This window comes from Canis lupus, chromosome 2 (assembly GCF_048164855.1).
Source record: "Canis lupus baileyi chromosome 2, mCanLup2.hap1, whole genome shotgun sequence".
Classification (NCBI taxonomy): domain Eukaryota; kingdom Metazoa; phylum Chordata; class Mammalia; order Carnivora; family Canidae; genus Canis; species Canis lupus.
Window position 1 is genome coordinate 10,074,191 of NC_132839.1, and position 22,092 is coordinate 10,096,282.

General features: G+C 35.3%; 1 long non-coding RNA gene across 2 annotated transcripts in view; it reads left to right on the forward strand.

Annotated features, from left to right (window-relative positions):
• Positions 1 to 22,092, forward strand: part of LOC140612279 (uncharacterized) — a 96,928-nt gene that overhangs the window by 28,002 nt on the left and 46,834 nt on the right. Inside the window, exon 2 of one of the 2 annotated variants that reach the window (XR_012013558.1) lies at positions 13,587 to 13,801. The exons of the other annotated variant lie outside the window; for it this stretch is intronic. This is a non-coding gene — a long non-coding RNA (uncharacterized lncRNA). The remainder of the gene's footprint in view (positions 1 to 13,586; positions 13,802 to 22,092) is intronic. 2 annotated transcript variants of the gene reach the window in all.

The following is a 22,092-nucleotide window of genomic DNA, read 5'->3' on the forward strand; positions in this document are numbered from 1 at the left end:
ACTGTGTTTATTACATGTGTGTTCGCTTTCTACTACCAGATTACTTTTAAAAATGTTCCAGTACGTTTCTTGTTTAATGTAATTTCAGTTAATATACTAAGTGGAATTATAATTCTTTTGTTTATAGTTAAAATAACACCATTCTTTGAAAATGGAGACAGAATAAATCCTCATAGTCATATCACCAATATCATAAAGGGATATTCTCATCATCTTTATGCAAAAATTGACAATGATGAAAAGGACAGAAATAAATGATAAAACCTTATCTTCTATCTAGAGGGGGCTCTGACTGCACCAGTCTTTGAGTCTGGATTGGTCACGTGATTGATTAGGTCAATGGAACTTTAGTCAAAGTGGCAGATGCAGGTGCTTGAAATATGTTGGACATTGAAGCTCTTTTGCTGTTGTTTCCACAAGTAGAAATCTTAGCCACCAGGTGAATAATCTGGGTCCTGTGAGAGGATGGGAGGATGTGCAGAGGGAATCCAGAAGGATTCCAGCACATGTATGGAGACAGTTTGCCAACCTCCATACATGTGAATGAGGACATCCTAGATCATCCAGCCACCTCAGGGCTGGGGAGCTGACAACAGAAACACGAGAGGGTATAATAGAACCCTCCCACAACCATCTAGATTGTAAAAATCACACAGTTAAATTCAGAATTATGAGATAACTTAAATATTTATTTTAAACCACTGAGTTTTGAGATGATTTGGTGTGAAGAAATAGCTAACTGACAAAGCAATGTATTTTTCTTATTTGATACTCTCTTTACTATAAAAATAAGAAAAAAAAGAATTGTTCTTTGCTTGTAAATTATTGTCACAGGCCGATTTAATTAATATACTGATATAACATCCTTTCCCCATTTCCAGCTGGAAGATGAGGGAGCTGAAATGGAGGTGGAATGAGGTTCTAGATGTAGGGTTAAGGATCAAAAGAATGAAAATGCAAACCACATTTTTACTAATTCAGCAAGAAATAGAAAGACATCACCGATCTTTATGTATAAAATTACCCAGTTGGAACTGTGTTTAAGAATGTGTTTAGGATGAAAAAAAAAAAAAAAAAGAATGTGTTTAGGATGAACATGCACGTGTAGAGAGAGATTAGTAGAGGGAGAAGGGATAGAGACTGTATATGGGGATGTAGTAAAGGGGATATAAAGGTTGGAGGACAAGTTATAAGGCCCTTGCACTAATGTGAGCAAGAAAATAATGCATTATTCTAAAGGAAAGTCTGCATTAAAATGGACGAGGAGAATTAGAGGTCCATGACTGCTTCAAAAAGGTTGTGTATGGACTATGAGCTTATCAAAAAATTGCTATAAGGGCACCTGGGTTGCTTAGTGGTCAAGTGTCTGCTTTCGGCTCAGGGCGTGATCCTGGAGTCCTGGGTTCAAATCCCACATCGGGCTTCCCGCAGGGAGCCTGCTTCTCTCTCTCTCCCTATGTCTCTGCTTCTCTCTCTGTGTCTCATGAATAAATAAATACAATCTTTAAAAAAATTGCTGTAACTCAGAATCTGGTATTACCAGTGGTGAGCTGAATGAAGCAAATTTTTTTTCTGGGAGAAAATAGCAAAGATTAAAATTAAAATTAAAATTAAATTAAATCTAGAAAAATAATTTTCATACATATTAAAAGCTATAACTGTACATTTTATATTAGCTTATATTTATATTAAACTCCATTAAAATCATACATCTAAGTAGTTGTAATAGCATTTGTTTTATCAATATATTTTTTCTTTACTTCTTGGGTCTCCTGTTACTTTCCCTTTACTACCTCTTTTTCCTCCTCCTCCTTATTTTTATTTTGCATAATTTTTGGTTGTAATGTGGACTTGCCCCCATCTGTTTGCACTAAGCTGTGGGATACAGTGACCATAGTGGTGAAGAGAATGGACCCAGTGTTCATGCCTACATCCAACACCTACTAATTTGGTAAACTTGGACATGTGACTGAAGTTCTCTGCAGCTATTTCCTTTCTCTTTTTCAAATTTTTATTTAAATTCCAGTTAACATAATGTGCAGGGTTGATTTCAGGAGTAGAATTCAGTGATTCATCACTTACCTACAACACTCGGTTTTGTATATGTTTTCTTATTCATATATATGGAGTATTATTGGAGCTCACTTTGCTATGTTATATTAAATATTATGTAAGTTAGTACATCTAAAGCACTATATTTAATGTTCTTGGGGCTGTAATCACTCAATGTTATTGATTAATTGGCTCTATCACTATACTTCATGGAAAGTGCTGGAATAAATGATAGAACTTTCATCAGTGTCTGCCAAACAAATATACTCAGAACCATAAAAACATTGTTAAGTATTTTATTTCAGTTTTCAAGTACCACACCAAAACAACAATGAAAAAAAACAAAATCCACTTAAATTCTACCATCCTGACTCATCACATATCTTCAGTTTTTCCAAATTTGTTTTCATTTTTTCTATAGCCATACAATTACATATTTTGCTTAATTCTGACTTATTTACTCTAAAGGAGCTCTGTATGTTCCATTAAGTTTTCATGATTATGATTTTAATAAATAGGCTTTATCCAATAGTCATAATTTACTTGACTCTATTTAATTTTTTCATAATTTTAAATGTGTAAATGAAGATATTTATGCTGAGCTTTTTTAAAATACTGAGCAGATTTTTTTTTTTTTACTAAGTTTACACCTACAATAAGAATTGTCCCTTCCAAAAAAAAAAAAAAATTACAAAATGAACGGCAACACATTTAGCTGAACAACCTATGTTGGAAGCAGCAAATTCAAATAGAAATATATGCCAATAATAAAATTTTATCATAATTTGTTTCATAAAAGAAGAAATATTAGAATACTAAATAATGGATGCATCATTAAAATGAAACAATCTAACTTAAATTTTGAGTACTTGGATCTGGTTAAATATTTTTAAGACAGAATGGTAATTCATCACCTAAAATATAATAGAAATACCTCCAATCTCATGCAGGGAAGAACACCAGTACTTACTAACATTTAATTTTCCTCTCCTTCTGGATCTATCGGGAAGACTATAAACCAGAGATAGATAATTAATTCTGTCCAATTGGCTGTGAGAAGTGTGATGAGTTTTGCCTCTGGGATAAAGCTTTTGCTTTATAAGATTTGTTTCCTTTTGGTGAAATAAAGAAGGTGAATTCATGATCTAGATAAAAAATAATAACAAAAGACAGCATAACTTCCATTAGCCTTGGTCTCTTGTGTTTGTGAAAGGCAGAGCCATCTAAGACATGCATTACATGGGTAGGGTAAATGCAAAATAAACAAATGTTTACATAACCCTCTGTTGTTTGGAAGTTTTTGGAACTTTTACAGGTTCCAGGCTCTCATTGGTTGAGCAATACAATACAATATCTGATGTGTTTACGTATTTAATCAAATAATTCTCTCTCAGAATTTTCTCCATTTTCCTTCAAGCCTAAATTACTTAGTTTAATCCTCTTTGAATTAATATTATGTAGTAATAGTTTATGCTCCCTTTCCTGGTACTCTTTGAATATGTGATCTTTTCTCAGTTCCTTAACATTTTCCTATTTGAAAATGTTACACATAATAAAAATTACACAGCTTTACAAAAAAACACACAAGATTTTCAATAATAGAATAACTTTACAATATTATGATTCCAGATTGATGGAGTGAATGATCCCCCTTTTTAGACATTTCTGAATATTTATATTAATTGCATAATAAGGATTATTCCTATCCATGAGAAAGTGTGATAACATATTTAATTAGTTTATCCATAAAATATTTTCCTTTTAGTAAAAAAAAAAGAAAAATTTCCTTGCACCTTGCAGCAAAGTAACGGGTTAAACCTGTGACACACTCTAAAGTTTGAAATGGACGTGTTGTTGAACTACAGATTATGAAAATATTTCAGAGCAAGAATATATTCCCATAACTTGATAAAAATTGCAAGCCAATTACCTGCAAAAATAAGAAAGGGATTAAGTTTGATAATTTAGAAATATAAATGTCAGGAAATATGTAATTGTTTTCAATTTCATCTCTCATAACCATATAGACTCAATGATAGTTTTCCATTATAGAAGACTAATTAGTTTTGCAAAAACTGGCATGTTTGCAATGCAAGGTATCATAATTAGGATTTCATGTTTTAACTTATAAGTGTGTATCATTGATTTACTGCTGTGTGCTGTCTTCTTTTAGATACATCTTTTGAACAGCTATTTCTGAAATAGTCATTTTTGCTCTTTCCTTGAACCATATTTGTGTTTAATCAGAAAGCAAAGGTGCTATTTTTCAGAGGAATATTTAAAAATTCAAAAATAAAGAAAATCTTCGAAGATCAAGAACAAATTTTAAAAATTCCATCCTATATATTTTCAGTCATTTGTGCTGTTTTTTATTGTCCCAGAAAACTTCCTACTAAATTACAATTTCATCTCCATTTTGAAGAAAGATTATTAGAAAATAAAACATATAAAACAAGAGAAATGAATGAAATAAAACACATGGCATTGCAGAATGAGTGAAGAGGAAGATAATGTGTTGATGAATGTTTCATTAGGCAATATCTTACCTCCCAAATTGCTGCATTGCTAAATTGGATATTATTAATGTGAGTAAAGTGTGTCTAATGGGATATTAAAGCATACAAATACTTTCTTGAATTGACATAGGTTTAAATCTAGTTTAGAAGAGGATGAGGAGATAAGAAAACAGCTAGTAAATGTAAGCAGTAACTGATAATGCTACTATAAGAAAGAAGCCATCAGTAGAGGGAGAAATAATTGTGATATGAACTGGGTTAGTTCGTGTATGCCCTTTTCCTGCAGCTGATGAAAAAAAATTAGCTCTTTCATAAATAATCAGGAATTTAAGTGTCAATATAAATATCCTTTTTTCTGAATCTGGATATTTGATGCTTGTGTGTAAGAGTCAATGTATGCTCATGGTAAATGGATATGATATTTGACCTAAGATAGGTTCAATTTTGGAGTGTCTGGGTGGCGTGGTTGGTTGTGCATCTGACTCCTCATTTGGCTCAGGTCATGACATGAGAGGCTCCATGCTCAGCAGGGAGTCCACTTGAGGATTCTCTCCCCCTCCTCCCTTTACCCCCTCCTACTCACACCCTCTTTTGCACTCCTCTCTTTCTCTAAAATAAATACATCTCTAAAAAATATATAGGTTCACCTTTTCTAACATAATATACACCTGAAAACACTTAGTTTTATACTGTAATTAAATCTCTTGGAGTATTCCTTTCTGAATAAATTAATCAGAACACATATGTAAGAATTAGTGTAATGTCATCAGAGCTTAACTTTGTGCTAATGAAACTGAACTTAGTGTTTCTAATCATTTGAACCTAACTCAGCAGTTTAAGTTTAGGGGCAAGTATCACATTCTCACAGAGTGAAAACAAAATATCAAAAACAATAATCTTAACAGTGAGAAAATAAAGCTCCAAGATTAAAAAGATAGCAAATACTTGAATATAATTTCTAAAACATTGGAAAATATATCTTGGATTTTAAATACTACTCTGCTGAATTTACACTGCAACAGTGGTGGTTTATTTGATTTTTAATTTTTAAAATTTATATTGAAAATGGCAAGAAAATAGGCCATTGTTAAGAAGATCTTCTAGTGCATGTTTTGTGGAAATTAACAGTAACCTAGAAAAAAAAATAAAGAAAAAAAGGGACTCCTGGGTGGCTCAGTGGTTGAGCGTCTGCTTTTGGCTCAAATCATGATCCTGGGGTCCTGGGATAGAGTCCCACAGTGGGGTCCCTGCAGGGAGCCTGCTTCTCCCTCTGCCTATGTCTCTGCTTCTCCCTGTCTCTCATGAATTAATAAATAAAATATTTTAAAAATAGGTAAAAATAGTTTGAGTTTTTTAACACACAGCTGGCTACATAACACAACTGTTTACTTTGGATTGTTTACTGTTCAAAAGCTAATATTTTATATTTTATATACAATTTGAAAGAAAATTAGAATCTAAAGTTTTTTTGCTTCTGGCTACTATTTTCAGAACTGCACAAGAAGCAGATCTTCAATAGAACGGGGGAAATTCTGGGCAGCAAGGATTGCATATATGTGATCAGTTCAGTTAGATCAGTTTAGTTTGATTAGTAGCCAAATGTGAAAGGAAATAAAACCATGGATCTTATTTGACTGATTTGACCATATGATTCTTTTGAAATGCTTAATCTGGAGTTCCCACAAGTAAAAAAGAAAAAAAGAAACCCAGTATGTTTCCATAATGATATTTTCTTAAACTTTATCTGGGTCAACTTAATTATTTTCAGAATTTAGGAGAATCCTTTCAGTTCCTAATCTCAGTTGTGAAGTTGTCTTCCATTTAACAATGGAAGTATCCTTCCCTTGATTATCTTTCAAAAAAGGCATGAATATATATTCTTAGATATTCTATATTATATAAGAATATATAATATATAAAAAGGCATTTTTTTTCAAAAAATTAATATATTTCTAATGATTGTCAATAAACTCATTCCTATCATAACAGAAATGTATTTCCTCAATATAAGTAGTTTTATTTTGGTCAGTAGATCACCATTTCTGTTCTTGATAGTCGTGGAATCACAGTGTTTTGAACTATGCATTTTATAAATCATATTTATTTATTTATATAAAATGTCCTTGGGAAATTAATCTTTCCTTGTTATTCTCATGTAGTACTTCACCTTAAAAGGGCTTTTATTTTCCCTTTCTTGAGAATTACTAGAAAATGGATTTTTCCCCTAGAATTCTTGCATACTTCTAAACATGGCACATCAGTGGAACTTATAGCATGCCCAGTCCTTCTGTTTAAAATTCTTTGTACATAAAGTTGCCATTGGGTTGCATTTTTGTATGTAAAACAAAATGATGGGGAGAGACTACTGATTTGACATTATAATATAGTATAGCATGATATGTTTTTGTGGAACATAAAAACCTCCCTTTTGTTTTTGTGATGTAGAGTCACATGTGCCAACTCTAGGGATAAAAGTCGCATGATTGGTAGACCAATGGAATCCATGAGTGCCAAAGTCCTTCACAGCTAAGAAATCTATGATAATTTGTAATTTAAGATAATGGACATTCTTTGTAACTTTTTAGCACGTTGTTCTATTTTCTTTTCCTGGAATGCCCTCTTTAATGCCATGGAAGTTTCTTCAGAACCTATCCTTCAAATCCAAGGTCAGTTCCCTTTTCCCAGAAAACTTCATTGTCCTCCAGTGAAAATTTGTCTCTATAGTCCTTATGCTTCTCTAATCAAAATTGTAATCAAAATTGGCTATATCATGAAATGTTTGCATAATTGAATTGTGGAGAGAGGAAACCAGGAATATCAAAATCAAAACTTTGATTAAAGTCCTTGTTACTGGAAGAATCAGGTGACACGAAGAGTACAGAAAGAAGGCTTTAACATCCACTAAATTTGCTCTGTGTTACACATTTTAATCACCAAATCCTTCACGAACAGTTGGCCTTCGAAACCCCTGTTGTCAGTAACAAACTCTACTTGATGTTATACCATTTATGTCATACTTTATTTTTTTGGTAGTAGAAAAAATACATCAGATGGCTTTTTAATGTAGTACTTCAAGTTTCATGGACTGCTCCAAGTCAGATGACATCTTAGGCCTCAAAGAAAGAAGCAGCAAAGACTTCACTGCAGAGAGGTGCCTTTCTGCATTAAGCCATCGGCTTTATCAAGAAAATACATGCCTCAGCAATGTGAATTGGAATGAAGGTCTAAATCTTTACAACATCTTATTTTATCTGTTTACTTCTTGCTACCAGATAGCCTTGGACATTTGAACATGCTTTAATTCCTTGGGCTTATTTGTCTAAAATCTGTATTATAAAGAAATTCTGCCTAAAGGAAACCCGGAATTTGCCTGAGGGCTCTGTGATATGGTAGGAAAAAGATATGCTAGCCGAGTCCAGAAATGCATTTTTTATTCAGCTGCATTACAGTAAGGAAAGTAAGAAAACTATTAACATGGGGCAACACAATTGATGTGCTTACCTCATGAAACAAGCATGATATCACAGTTACATCTATCTTGAATACTCATTGTGTTTTGGCATGGTAAATATCAATACGGTGTGGACATAAAAGACTTCCAAATGTTGAGTAGATAAATCCCAACCTGATTTATCTTTAAGGAATCTAACAATGCTAGCAAGTAAATAGTGGAGATTTCCATTAAAGATAATGGAGGACTTGCAATTTAGCACAAAAAGAGTATTTTTTCTTATTAGAGAAAAAGGGATATGTATCACATTCATGGATTTATGTTGTTTTATATGTTTATCAAGATTGAAAGGGAAATGGTTTTGCTCTGGGGAAGAGGGTTCCACGTTTTAAAAATAATATCTCTCAATTATTCATCCACACATGCTGAAATAAAAAAATGGTTGTCTCTGAGTCAATCATATAAAAAACAAACTTACTATAAGACTTAAACCTGTAAGAGCCAATAACAAAATATAGAAGCAAATCTTATGACTTTGGCATGTAAGATTCCTCAAATAGAACTCCAAAAACAGAATTCATAAGAAAGAGTTGATAAGCTGAACTATAGCAAAATTAAAAACTTCTGTTCTTCAAAAGACACTGTAAGAGAGAAAGTGGTTGCAAAACACGTATCTATTCAAGGACTTGTTTTCAGAATAGAAGAGTAAACAAACACAATCTCTCCAGAAAGTCTCATGATGCAATAGTAAACAACACCAAATCAATATTGGGCAAAAGATTTGAACACACATATTAACAAAGGAGTTTTAATTTGTATTTCCCTAATGCCTAGTGCTGTGGAACACCTTTTCATGTGCTTATTGTTCATCTGTGTGTCCTCTTTGGTGAAACATCTGTTCACATCTTTTGCTCCTTTTCTAATTGAATTGATTGTTTTTTAAATGTGAGTTTTGAGAGGTCTTTATATACTCCAGATGCTAGTTCTTTATTGGATATGTGGTTTGTAAACTTTTTCCACCAGTTTGTAGCTTGTCTTTTCATCTTCTTCAGCCAAAGTTTTAACTTCTTTAAGTCCATTGGATCATTTTTTTTTCCATTAATGGACTGTGCTTTTTTTTTTTTTTTTTGTCAAGCCCTGGATCTTGAAGATTTTCTTTTATTAGAGACACAGACTGCTAGAGTAGGGTAGGTATTGTCAAAAAGGTTGTTTTTGTTTTTTGTTTTTTGGCGTGAAGGAACAGGGTTTTCCTATGGGTTTTCTTTCTATGCCTTATGGCTGTTCCAGGTTTGATGTCACGCACATGCTCTGGCTGGTGCATATGGGAGGCAATAAGAAAAGCGAAGGGATTCAACACCATCAAGTCTTTCCTTAAGTCCTGTAGTCCCTCAGCAGCCCACTCCTACTTCCTACCTTTGGGAGACTTTGTATGGGATTCCTTGAGTCCTTGAGGGCCTTCTATGACATTTGCCTGGAGCAGCCATTAGCCATTCTATTGGAAAATCTGAATCTAAACTTTCCTCTCATTCTCAATAGACTTTTTAATAGTGCAATTTTTATTCTCATTAAAGCATCATATGTTGAAGATCTGTGGGTATGCAATGTGTGTCAGTATCTCGAGGGTGGATGGATGCCCGGTATACCATAACATAGCTTGGGCTGTCAAACTGTATTTTTTACGTAATAGCTCAAGAGAAACTTTAATTTCTAAGACCTCTACTTTGTTGAAAGAAATCATGATTACCTCTACTCATTTCTTAATTAATATATCTCAGCCAAATTTCCTTTCAAATTGCCCTTTCAGTCTCCTTATTAGTGGGATTGTTATTCCAAACTCCCTTCAATTTGTCTCTGACCTAATGTACAGACATACTCAAATAATAATCTAATGCATCTTAATTGCACTCTGCAGGATAGGGCACCTTTTACAAGGCTCTGTAGACAAGACATGCCCAGTATCTGCATCACAATTCACGGTTCTCGGAGAGCCATCAAACACGGATGGATACTAGGATCTGCACTAAACACATGAAAGCACCATTTAATGATTATATACAGTGATGCAATTAACGTAGCAATGACCTTAAATACACTTGAGTATTTCTTGAATGTTAAAAAAAAAAAAAAAGGTAACCGATAATATATCATTTAAAAATAAGTTTCAGAGGGTAGGACTTTCGGTGATGACCAAGTGATAAATATTCTCTCAGTAAATACTCTATGAAAGCAACTATCAACTTTTACCAAATGAACAGTAACAATTAGGTCAATACACTAGAATTTGACTAGATATGTAGAAAAACCTGAGGAGGTTTGTCTTTGAAGATATGCTGAACATTAGAGTACAATAGGGAAGCCGATGACAAAGCAGAACTGTGCTTTACAGAGGAGTATGACAAAATCAGAGCAACTTTTTGGCTTGAGAACAATATCTACATAATTCTACATCTCAAGCTACGCAAGGTTAACAGCAACTGAAAAGCACAATCCACTTATGATAGTATTGATGGCAAAGTTTTCTTCTTCCCAAATCAAGGGGAACCCAGTTACCTGTGTGTGCATATGCAGTAAATACAGGGTTGGAAACATGATAGAAATATTTATAGAAACAAAAAGGCCCAGAAGAAGAAAACGTATATTTTCTAGGAAGCCTCAAGAATGGGAAGAAAGACTTCCTGGACATGATACTTGTAAAAATCCTGAAGTGGGGAAGGTGGATGGCTGTGGTGATATGTGTGGGCTCTTTCAGGTAAAGAGCCACAAGAGCAAGAGGGTGGGGTATACAAGTAGCTGGAGGGGAGTTGTCCTGAATTTTAGAGGCAGTCAGGCACTAGATCAGGATGGTTTTTAAACCTTGTCACCAACCTGGAGTTTTCCCCTACAGGGATAGAAAGCCATTATTGAAAGGTTGCTTACTGGGAAGTGTTGTATCAGATGCGTGCGTTAGAGATGCCAATCTGGTTGCTGGCTGCATGGGTTAGAATTAGGGAGACCACTTGAGGAGTTTGTTAGCATAGTCAGTTGGTGTAGGAGGAAAGGATGGACTTAGAGCAACCCTTCTGAAGCTGTTTGGTCTTGGACCCCACTACACTATTAAGAATTATTGTGGGCAAAGAACTTTTGCTTTTTTTCCTTCAAATTGCCATAGCAGAAAGTAATACCGATTTTTAAATTACTATTTTAATTATCGGTTATGAAACCACTACAGAGATGTTCTTTTTTATGGAAACATAAAACGTTACAAAAAAAATAATTCCAAATTAAAAATCTGTGAAAAGAGTGATATTATTTTATAGTTTTAAAAAACTCTTCAGCGTCAGACTTAGTAAAACAACTGGGTTCTCATATCTGCTTCTGCATTCAGAGCAATCTTATTTTAGTTGATGTATATTAAAAAATGTGATCTTAGACATGAGATGGAAGAGGAAGGAATGCTTTAATAACCTTTTCAGATAACTTTGGATATTCTTCTTTAATACTCCATTAAAATTTAACTAAAGGTAGTTTATTAAACTTGAGCTCCAGTGTAAAATCGGAAACTATATCAATAAATTTACACGTATTGTTACATTAAAATCCCTCCGGTGTCTTGCACTTTGAATGGATCTTCTCCCCGTGAATGATCTTGTAAAAAAAAAAAAAATTGTTTGGAAAATACTGGCTCATACCACATTAGTCATAACTTTCAAATTTTGACACATTTTATCGTATGGTATTTTAGGAAATCATACTTGTTATTACCTCTGATCTCATCAGAATATCCTTTAAAGAATCTAGAAGCAGTCAAGCTAATAGCGATAAATACTCGTTTTCCCAAATTCTAATTTTCAGTTGAAGGAAAGCTCAAATGTTATCAAGAGCAGTATATATTGTCATTTGGCTTACTTGAAGTTATAGGCTCACATTGTATATTTTTGAGAAAATGATTGACAAATACTCAAGTCTGAATGACTGTTGTTTTGTCATTCTAACAAATAGGCATCTTGTTCTATGAAAAGTGACTCAAAACTCAATCACAGAGAGGTTTTCTTCTAGATAACCATTGTACTGAAGTATACGACAGACATGTCTTGTGTGTATTTTCCATCTTCTCACACAGAAGATTGGAAAGAAATGTACTCATTGTTAAGATTTAATTAAATTTTACTCTTTTATCAAGGACAGTCAAGGCATGAAAGTGACGAATGAAATGATTGCTAATGTGCTTGGGTGTTACCAACCGCATCGTTTATAAGCAGTCGGCATCTTAACCACTGCTGCTTTTGCACCATTAGTTAAAATACCAATATGGTGGGAAAAGCACATAACATCATAAAATTACTGAGAATGTTTTTTTGGTCTTCGTAATCCCTGGAAATGTATCAGAGATTCCTAGGAGACCATAGACAATACTTTGAAAACCGCTGACTTAAAAAAGATCAGAAAAAAATCAGGGTAGAATGGATGCAAGAGATTTGGATAAATAAAATGTGTAAGAATTGTCTTTTTAAAAAAATCTCTCTCAAAATGCCTATGCAGTGTATTAGAATAACACAGTGCAGCCTTTTTTGTGTGTGTGGTTTTGTCTTGTCTTCTTTTCAGGTGACTTTTCTGTATCATTTGTCTAACTGATCAACTTAATGCTTTGTGAAACTGTACCTGCCTTTTCTATACTCACTCAGGATCTCCTGCGATATTATTACCATGTAATAATTAAGCACACAATCAATAAGACTCGATTAGTGGATTGGTTTCTAGCTTTTGAAACAGACTGAAAAAAAAATGGGCAGTAGACCTGCACTCTTCTGCAACCTAACATTATTATATTAAGCACAACTCATATTATTTTTAAATTAGTCTAAAATTGAGATGTATTCAAATATTAAAGTTATTGGCATCCTAATTCCTTTTCCACTTAATTACAATAAAATACCACAGAACAAATGGGAGGGTTTGCACAGTAAACAAAGCCTGGAGGGATAATATCTGCCTCACCTTTTCAGTTATTACCTTAAACATCTGTCTCTATGTTTGTGACCTACTTAGGGTTATAGGTTTTGCATAGTACTATATTTTGAGCCAACTTGGAAGATGGTAAGAACATAACAAAAGACATAATTGCTGATAGGCATAAGGCTTTATTCTACCACAATTTATTAAAAAGAGGAAAAGGCCATTTATCTCTGTTCTAGGTATAGTTTTGTTCTGATCTTGAGTCCATGACTGTGGACATATCAGTTAGTTGCTATGTGCTTTAACTGACTCATCTATAAAAAAGGTAAAGCTAGATAATTTGCCAACCCCTCTCTTCTTTATTATTTAAACGAGCTACAATCATCAATCTCTGACCATAGTGACCAAAATGATTACTTTATTATGTATTGAAGAACAGTCCATGAGCTGTTACAAAATGGAAAAAAAAATGAATCAGTTTGGTCACCTCTGTAATGCTGTGGTAATCTTTAAATTTCTTCCAGATTTTTAATATGTGCGATTCAATCCTACATGAAATTATTAGATGTATCTATTTTATCTCTTTTTAGCAAATGTAAATTTTCAGACTACATTTCTTTCCTTATCCCTATTAGAAAATGGTGGCTTTATTTCTACGCTTGTCCGTCACTGTTGATTGAGCTGCATAAATACAAAATTGATTTTGTAAAGGAATAAATTAAGCTTATTGAGTCAACATATGATGTTTTGGAACCCCAGACTGTCCTCCAAACTTAATTCTTTGAGCCCTTAATTATACAGTGTTGACTAAAATTTAGAGTTGGAATACAGCAACAACAAAAAATAACAGGTAAGTATAAATAACTAAGAAAATAAAAAGTCATAGTCTCTATTTCTCTATTTCTGCATAAGGAAGGGCCTACCTTAGTGGCTCTGGATGATAATTAGATAAATTAACTAACTCTCCCTTCTAGAGTGGTTAAAGGGTCTTCCAGGAGCACGGAGAATAACTTTTAGAATAGGTTGGTAGACCTGCTCTGAGTTACTTGATGATTTAATTCTGTTTTATAATCTTCTTTTTAAGTGTGTGATTTGTGACCAAAAAACCATGAGAGTGGTGAGCACAGGGGAGGAGCCCCTCTCTCTTTCCTGTCTCCTTCCATTCTCCCTCTCCGTCCCCTGCTGCTTCCACCGATCCTTAACCATTTGGCTTCTATTACAATAGGCAGCTGTGTGTGGTAAAAATTAGGCTCTCTTTCCAAACATAAAGCAAACCAATGCTAGAGACATTCAAAATAGGCATTTCTCATCCTGATCAAAACGGAACATTGTGAACCACACAATAAAGCTTACCTGCACTTGCTTATAAAGTGACCCCCATCAAGTTACTTTATCACTAATAGCATAGGAATTGAATGTATAGCACTTTTTGAAATAGCAGTGAGTAGTTACTGTTTCCTCTTTGTCACACAAAGAAATCCTGATTTTATTTTGAAGGAGCCACCTTTCCTACTCTGAGCCCAGTGTCACTGGTAGAGTTGACTCTATCCAGCATCATTGTGTGTTGCCACCAGAACCCAACCAACTGGTGCATCTCCTGGGCAGAGTGATTGTTTCAGAGAGGGTTTCTCACCTACTTTGGGCCAGCTTCCCCCAAAGCCCTACTTTGTTTTTAAATTTAAGTTCAATTAATTAATATATCGTATATTAGTTTCAGAGTAGAGGTCAGTGATTCATCAGTCATATATAACTCCCAGTGCTCATTACATCACATGCCCTGCTTAATGCCCATCACCCAGTTACCCCTTCCCCCTACCCCCCTCTCCTCCAGCAATCCTGTTTGTTTCCTATGATTAAGAGTCTCTTACGGTTTGTGTCTCTCTCTCTAATAACATCTTGTTTTATTTTTCCTTCCCTTCCTCTCTGCTCCTCTGTTTTGTCTTAAATACCACATATGAGTGAGATCATATGATTGTCTTTCTCTGATTGACAAAGCCCTACTTCTTATACTTGCTTTGAAGACAGCATCTCTCCTGCTGTGATTATAACTGAGAGAGACAGAATCCTTGAGCTACGTAGTAGACATCTTTTCCTATAGGGGAGCCAGCCTGTAATGTTTGATGGATGGGAGGAACAGTATAAAATAGTTCAGTCATAACAGAACTCACAACGAAAAGTAAAATTTTCTTTAAGCCACTTCAAGTAGGGCATCTTATTTTACATTTGAAATTTCTGCTCTAATAAACATAACATCCTACAACTCTGTGTTTTATTTACCTTTGTATTTCTTTGTGCATTACCTTAATAGGATTTTTTATTACTTCTATTAAAAGTAAAATTTGTCCAGTGTCCCTATGAACTGAGGACACACAAAATATTTATATACATAAAACAGATCACAAAAAGTCACTGTGGGTCTCTTGAATAATTCATTTAGTTACAAACACGGCCAAAAGAAATCGAATAGTTTATTTTTAGTCTATGATAGAAATTTGGTCTTTTAGAAGATTTTAGCTGTATGTTATCAAATTCTAATTGTAATATTGAGTTTCAAGGAGTATTCTGTATGCAATTATTTTTAATTTTTTTTCCGCATAGCTCATACTCTAAATGAATAGTTTTAAAAAGTGAATTTAAAAAATGGTAAAGACTTAGTATGCACACAGAAGTCCCATGAGGAGAATTTAATTTGGTCTTTTCTCCTGTCTTGAAAAATAATTTTTGATTATAATAAATGTAGCTTATGTAATAGCTAATAGAGTAAAAGCTAATTATATCAAAACTTCTAGCTATGTGGAACCTTTACTTAACGTTGACCTTGAAATAGTTTTTCTAGACTTTGCCAAGAGAAGATCTACCCATACTTTAAGTGCTGTAGCTTTCTGAACCTTGAAGGTTTGAAACAAACCCTCTGAAACCTCCATTATGCTATTTTCCTTGGAATGGAGCAATATTTTCTGACAGAGTAATTCAAGTTGTAGTTATGTGTTGATACTGAATAGCCTGAGGCTTAAAAGTTAGTGCTAGGCAAATTCTTATTATCTGCACTCACCAAAAAATAGGTATGACAGCAAAAAATTAATCTTATGCCTTATATCAGGAAGATGAAGGAAGCAAAAATGAAGAAGTTGAACCTTCTTATTTCAGATTTGGGAACAAAAGTTAAAACCTTCCCATCATGTCAATATGCTTGACTTTACAGAAAGGTGGGAAAATAGTGCGTGGAGAAAATGTATGTATTTCTAAAACAAAAGATGAGCTGACAGTCCTGTGAGTGTACCGTGATGATTTTTTTCACTTAGACAAGCATTTCTCAACATGGTTCTCAGACCAATTACACCAGAATCACCTAAGGAGCTTGTTCAAAAGACTGCTTTTTGGACTATTCTTGAGCTGCTAGATTTTCTGGGTTGGGAGTGAAGGGTCTGAAGTTTTAATAGGAATCTCCAGGGGATTGTAAACTGCTGGCTGAGAGTTTGGGGATGCCTGGGCCACAGTTATCTTTATATCATGATAGGAGTTTTGTTCCCCAATTTTGCACCTTCTTCGAGATAGGATTTTATACAGTTCACACTCACATATTTACTATTCTATAAAACTTCCTTTGTGCACCAGACTTGGACTTACCTATATCAGCCGGTAAAATCCATTATATTAGAATTGCCTTTCAGCCAACAGTTCTGCTTCACCAGAGTCACTTGCTTTGTCTTGACAGCGTTGCTGGCGTCCTTACAGGAGTATTACTGCCTTCATCCCATATGTAGCAAAAAGAATGTAAAACAAAAAAAGATTAAAAGTGAGGATTCTCAGAGGAGTAATGCCTATGAGGAAAAAAAGATTATTACAAGTACTTTAAATAATGACTTTTAATATTATCCTGACATAAATGTACTCTATTAAATTTGCAGGAAAAAATAAAATGAAGTATGTATATGACCTGTTAGAAATACATTTTTCAAAATAGTGTCTAAGAGACACCTTGTAATTAGAGATTTTTAAAGAACATTTTTTTTTTCTCTTTGGGATTGGACTCTACCTACCTACCTGTCATGCATATATACATATGTGTCATTCTAACTGCATCTCTTGCGGGAAGTTATTATGCATGAAATTAAGAGATTGCCTCTGTAAGCATTGGGTTTTTATTTAACAAATATTCCTCAAGCACCTATTATATTGCAAGCAATATTCTAGAAGCAGTATATAATGTAGGGAAAAACCCGGAAGTAATAAGCCTGAGGCCTTCTCATGTAGAAGAGCAAGTGTAGAAATAGAAATATTGTTCCAAGGCTTTTAGAATAGTCTCAGTTAAAGGGAATATTGTCTTGGTCCAGGGCAGTTGCAGCGGAAGTAGGGGGAAATGGCTGGCTTCCAGTTATATTTTTTAAACATGTGATTTGCTGTTAAATAAACTGGGAATGCAAGAGAAGGGGAAAAGAGGACTCAAAAGTTCTTGTTCTGCAAGATTGGGGTTGTTCCTTGCTGAAGTGAGGAAGACAGAGGAACATATGAGGTTTGGAGAGGGGAATGTGGGATAAACTGTTTCATTTGGAACATGGCAAGCTTAAGGTGCCTGTTGGTCAAAAAGTGGAAATACCAGGTAGGCTGATGGTTATATAGGACTGGAGTTCAGGGGAAAGGTCGGCTAAGGATATAAATTTGGAGTGATCAAATATAAAGTCTAGTCAAAGCCAAACAACTGCTGTGACCACCTAAGGGGCACCTTTAGACAGAGAACATACCCAAGAACTGAGCCCCCCTCCCCGCCCCAGCATACTTCAATGTTTAGAGATGCAGGAGATGAAATCCATAAAAGAAATCTGGAAGAAACCAAGAGTGTAGGGGAGCAAAACAGATAGTAAGACACCTGAGCAGACAAATGCATGGTTGATAAGGAAGGACTGAAAGCCTGAGGTTGCCAAGGTGGTTTGTCAGTGTTCAAAAAGCCAGTCAGGGAAGTATGTAAAAGTGGATTAAGAGAGGGTGATTTTACCAACCATTCCTGAAAAATGAAATTCAAATGCTATCACTACCTTGAGGTGCACAAAATGTGTTAATTGCACATGCCAATGTAATCTAACAGAGAATAGCCATTGTTTATACAAAACAAATTGCTGAAAACCCAAATATCAGTAGCTGATGTGTGATGTAATTTATGATAGCTTTTCATTATAATTCTTGGGGCAGATAGATAATAAATAGTAGTATACTGGTTAATATTATAAAGATATTTGTTTTCCTGTTTTGAAGAATCCAGTACTCTGGTTTTCTGTCTCATCGTCTGGCCTTCTCATTTTTGTATGTGTTGTACAAAGGTAAATAAGGTTAGTACTGTTTTTCCATTCCAGGTTAGAATGCTTTTTGTACAGGTTGTCATATGGATAAAAGGAGGTGAAATGAAGTAAATATTCGAATTTTTTAAAATATGGGTTATTTAAAGGATAAAACAAATCTATAAATTCTTAATATATGTTTTGAAATTTGTATTTTGACAGAGGCTGATGAATTTGATTGATAACCAGCTCATATGCTTCACTGTCCTCTATTAGACTGTGACTGATCTGTTGGGGTAATTAGTAGGTTCAGCTCTACTCCAGTATGTAATATTGACATTCTGAGGAGGGTAAATTTAGGTCAGGAAATCTCTGGATAGAGATGTCATGTTCCCCTCAGGCTTCTCCTCATAGGCACAGAACACCAGGGATTTCCAAATTTTTCACTTAGCAAATTTAAAAATGTGCTTGTATGCCTTCTTATAATTTCCAAATTTATAAGAATTTCATTTAGGATGGTCAGGCTTTTGTGCTTTCCACAGAGGAATAAAAATTCTCGCAAAAAACACCAAGTTAGAATTCCTAATTCCCTCTTGGCTAGAGATGGCATTTTTGCAAACCCAGGCCTCTGAGAGTTGCCCAACACCATGCATTTTCAAAACACGTGGTAATGCTTTCTAGATTAACATCTTAATTGAGCCTTGGGAAAACAGTATAATTAATGAGCTCTTTAATTATTTAGGCTTTAAAAAAATCACCCATTCATTCTTGGTCCCCACTTACAGTAAACAATAAATTAATTGGATCTCGTGGAATTTCATACGGACAGAGTAGGAATGTGATAGTTCAGAATGCTTCCTGAAAATCAGAACTATGAGAAGGTAAAGTGATAGTGTCGTCCTGTAAAACACACAATATTTGTTGTAATAATTACTCGTATACTTTTGTGTTACTGGGCATTTTCTCTTCTTTTTTAGAATAAATACATCTTTATACCATGCCAGAATAGATCGGTCTTTTTATAGGAAATAGGTTCTCTTTTTATTTGCTTAATTACACTTATTTATACATCACTCTTGAAGATTTACATTTAAAGCTAAGTCAGAAATTTTAGCATAAAGAATATAAAATTATAGTGTAATTTTTAGGCCATTTACCTGGCCATAACTGGATCATAACTTTTAATATGGCTTTTGGTAGACTAATTTTCTCATTATATTTCTGTTTAAGAATATCGTCTTACCAAGTGGACTTTTTCCATTCTGTAGGGTAGGTGATGAAAGCAGTGAAATCAGTGACCTTATCATTTAAGAAACTGGGACAGCCTTCCCTGACTACCTGGGTAATAGCAAATTATTTTTTGTAGCTGTTAGCTACAGTTCATGTTATTTCACCCAAAAAATAAATTCCAAACAGATATCCCACAATTGGCTTTGCTTTTAAAATCCTGTATGTCACTATATATTCATGTATCTTCCTTCCCCAGCTACCTCCTACAAACATTAGAAACGGTGACTTAAGGAAATACCTCCTCACTTATACTAGCATGTTGTTTATCAACTTTCCAGATATAAGTTAAGAGGGAGAATATAGTTGGTCTACAAGGGATTAAAAAAAGAAAGGTGGTGGTACAGACATGGCCCCAGGTTGGAGCAGAGTCACTTTGAGCCTCAGCCCATGGAGTGAGCAAGTGTTCAGAGAGGACCCAACCTCAGGGTCCTGTGGTGTGTCTTTCCCTGGTGGAAGGTTCCTCAGTCCCTAGCTGTGTCCAAGAAGAGAAGAGACACATTCCTAAGTCACTTCTGATTCGTCCCTCTCCCACACCCATATATATTTTCTTTTATTTTGTTTGGTTACCTTTGAAGGATGAACCATTACAGCCACTGAATTATGCGAGGGTACTGAAAGATGTGGTAGATTCTTTTTTTTTTTTTTTAGTTTTTATTTATTTATGATAGTCACAGAGAGAGAGAGAGAGAGGCAGAGACACAGGCAGAGGGAGAAGCAGGCTCCATGCAGGGAGCCCGACGTGGGATTCGATCTCGGGTCTCCAGGATCGCGCCCTGGACCAAAGGCAGGCGCCAAACCGCTGCGCCACCCAGGGATCCCAGATGTGGTAGATTCTAACAAATAATTACAGCAACTGCCTGGCATTGCTGTAAATTTTTCCTTCCACTTAAATTATGGCAAAAGAAGGAGAATCAGGTGGCAAACCTGGAGAAACAAGTATTTAAGGAAAAATAAGACTCATCGTAGCTTTAAGCAATTGTTTCCAAACCTTCATTTTCAGCCTCAGAAATCTTTGTAGATGTGAACTTCTTGCAGAAATTCGTTATGTGTCTCATAGTGGCGCATGTGGGTAGCCCACCCAACATTCCTCTTCCCTGACAAGTCTGCTTTGTGTGAATATAGCAGCCAAAGAACCTGCGACACATTTTAAAAAGCAGTGCCTTATGGTGTTAAATTTTTTTTTTTTAATTTTTTTAATTTTTATTTATTTATGATAGTCACAGAGAGAGAGAGAGAGAGGCAGAGACACAGGCAGAGGGAGAAGCAGGCTCCATGCACCGGGAGCCCGACGTGGGATTCGATCCCGGGTCTCCAGGATCGTGCCCCGGGCCAAAGGCAGGCGCCAAACCGCTGCGCCACCCAGGGATCCCTGGTGTTAAATTTTTAATATCCATTTTGACGATGATGATTATGAAATCTTTCTAACACAAGTAAGTATTTTGTTCACTTCAATTTAACAGGTGTTATTGTCCGCTCACTATGTTTTAGGCCTGTTGCTGTGGCCCTAAGAGTACTCTTCTTCTAGTATTACCATATTTTTACAAAAGTGTTGCATTGTATGGAAGTTTGCAGCTCTAAAAGCTTTTAATTGAACTTCTTGGTTTACTCCTCCAGATTAATGGGTTGTTTCTTCTGTTATTCTCCTTGTGATTTTTATGTGGGCTTGTGAAAGAGATCACAGTTGTCTTAGCTCAGGCTGTGGTAACAAATTCCCAGACACTGGGTGGCTTGAGCAACAAATATTTATTTCTCACAATTCTGGAAGCTGGAAGCCTGAGGTCAGGGTGCCAGCAGAGTGGGGCTCTTGGTGAGTGCCTGTTGCAGGTTTATAGATGGCTATCTTAATTGCTGTGTCCTCAGAGAGTAGAAAGAGAACTAGCTAGCTCTCTGGCCTCTTTAGGAGGGCTAACCTGGTTCGGGAAGGCTCCACTCTCAAGACCTAATTACCTCCCAGCCTCGAAATAAATACCATCACTTTGGGATTAGGGTTTTAATATATGAATTGTGGGACACGTATTCAGTCCACTGCAATAATGTTTTGAGTGCTTTGAATAATTTGAATGATGAACTGGTTGCAGACCGGAGGAGAGGAAAGGTGTACACAACATTGATGTGTGCAAAAATTCCCCCAATTTAGCTAAACATGGAAACATAATCTCTTCAGTGGCCTGTTTATCAGTGGTGTGAATCCTGGCATTAGAAGATAAGAATTCAACTCCCAGCTCTAAACTGGACTTCCAGTCCCTCAGCCCACCCTTTCCCTAGTCTTCACAAGTCAGTGGGCAAACCCAGCCTCCCAGCTGCTCAGTTTCTAGCAGCAACCTTAATTACTCTTGCTTGCACCTCCCACCCTGTGCCACCTATCCACATTCCTATTGACTCTCAAGCCAAATCACATCTTCGTTGCTCATCATTGCTGCCATCGTCATCCAAGACTGGAGCACATTCCTCTGAGCCTACTGCAGTGAGGTCTCAATTGCTTTCTGCATTTGTTACTCTTGCTCTTGTACAATCTGTTCCCTGCAACACAGTGATTTTTAAAGAACATTGTATTACATCCGCACCATAGCGTCCCTCT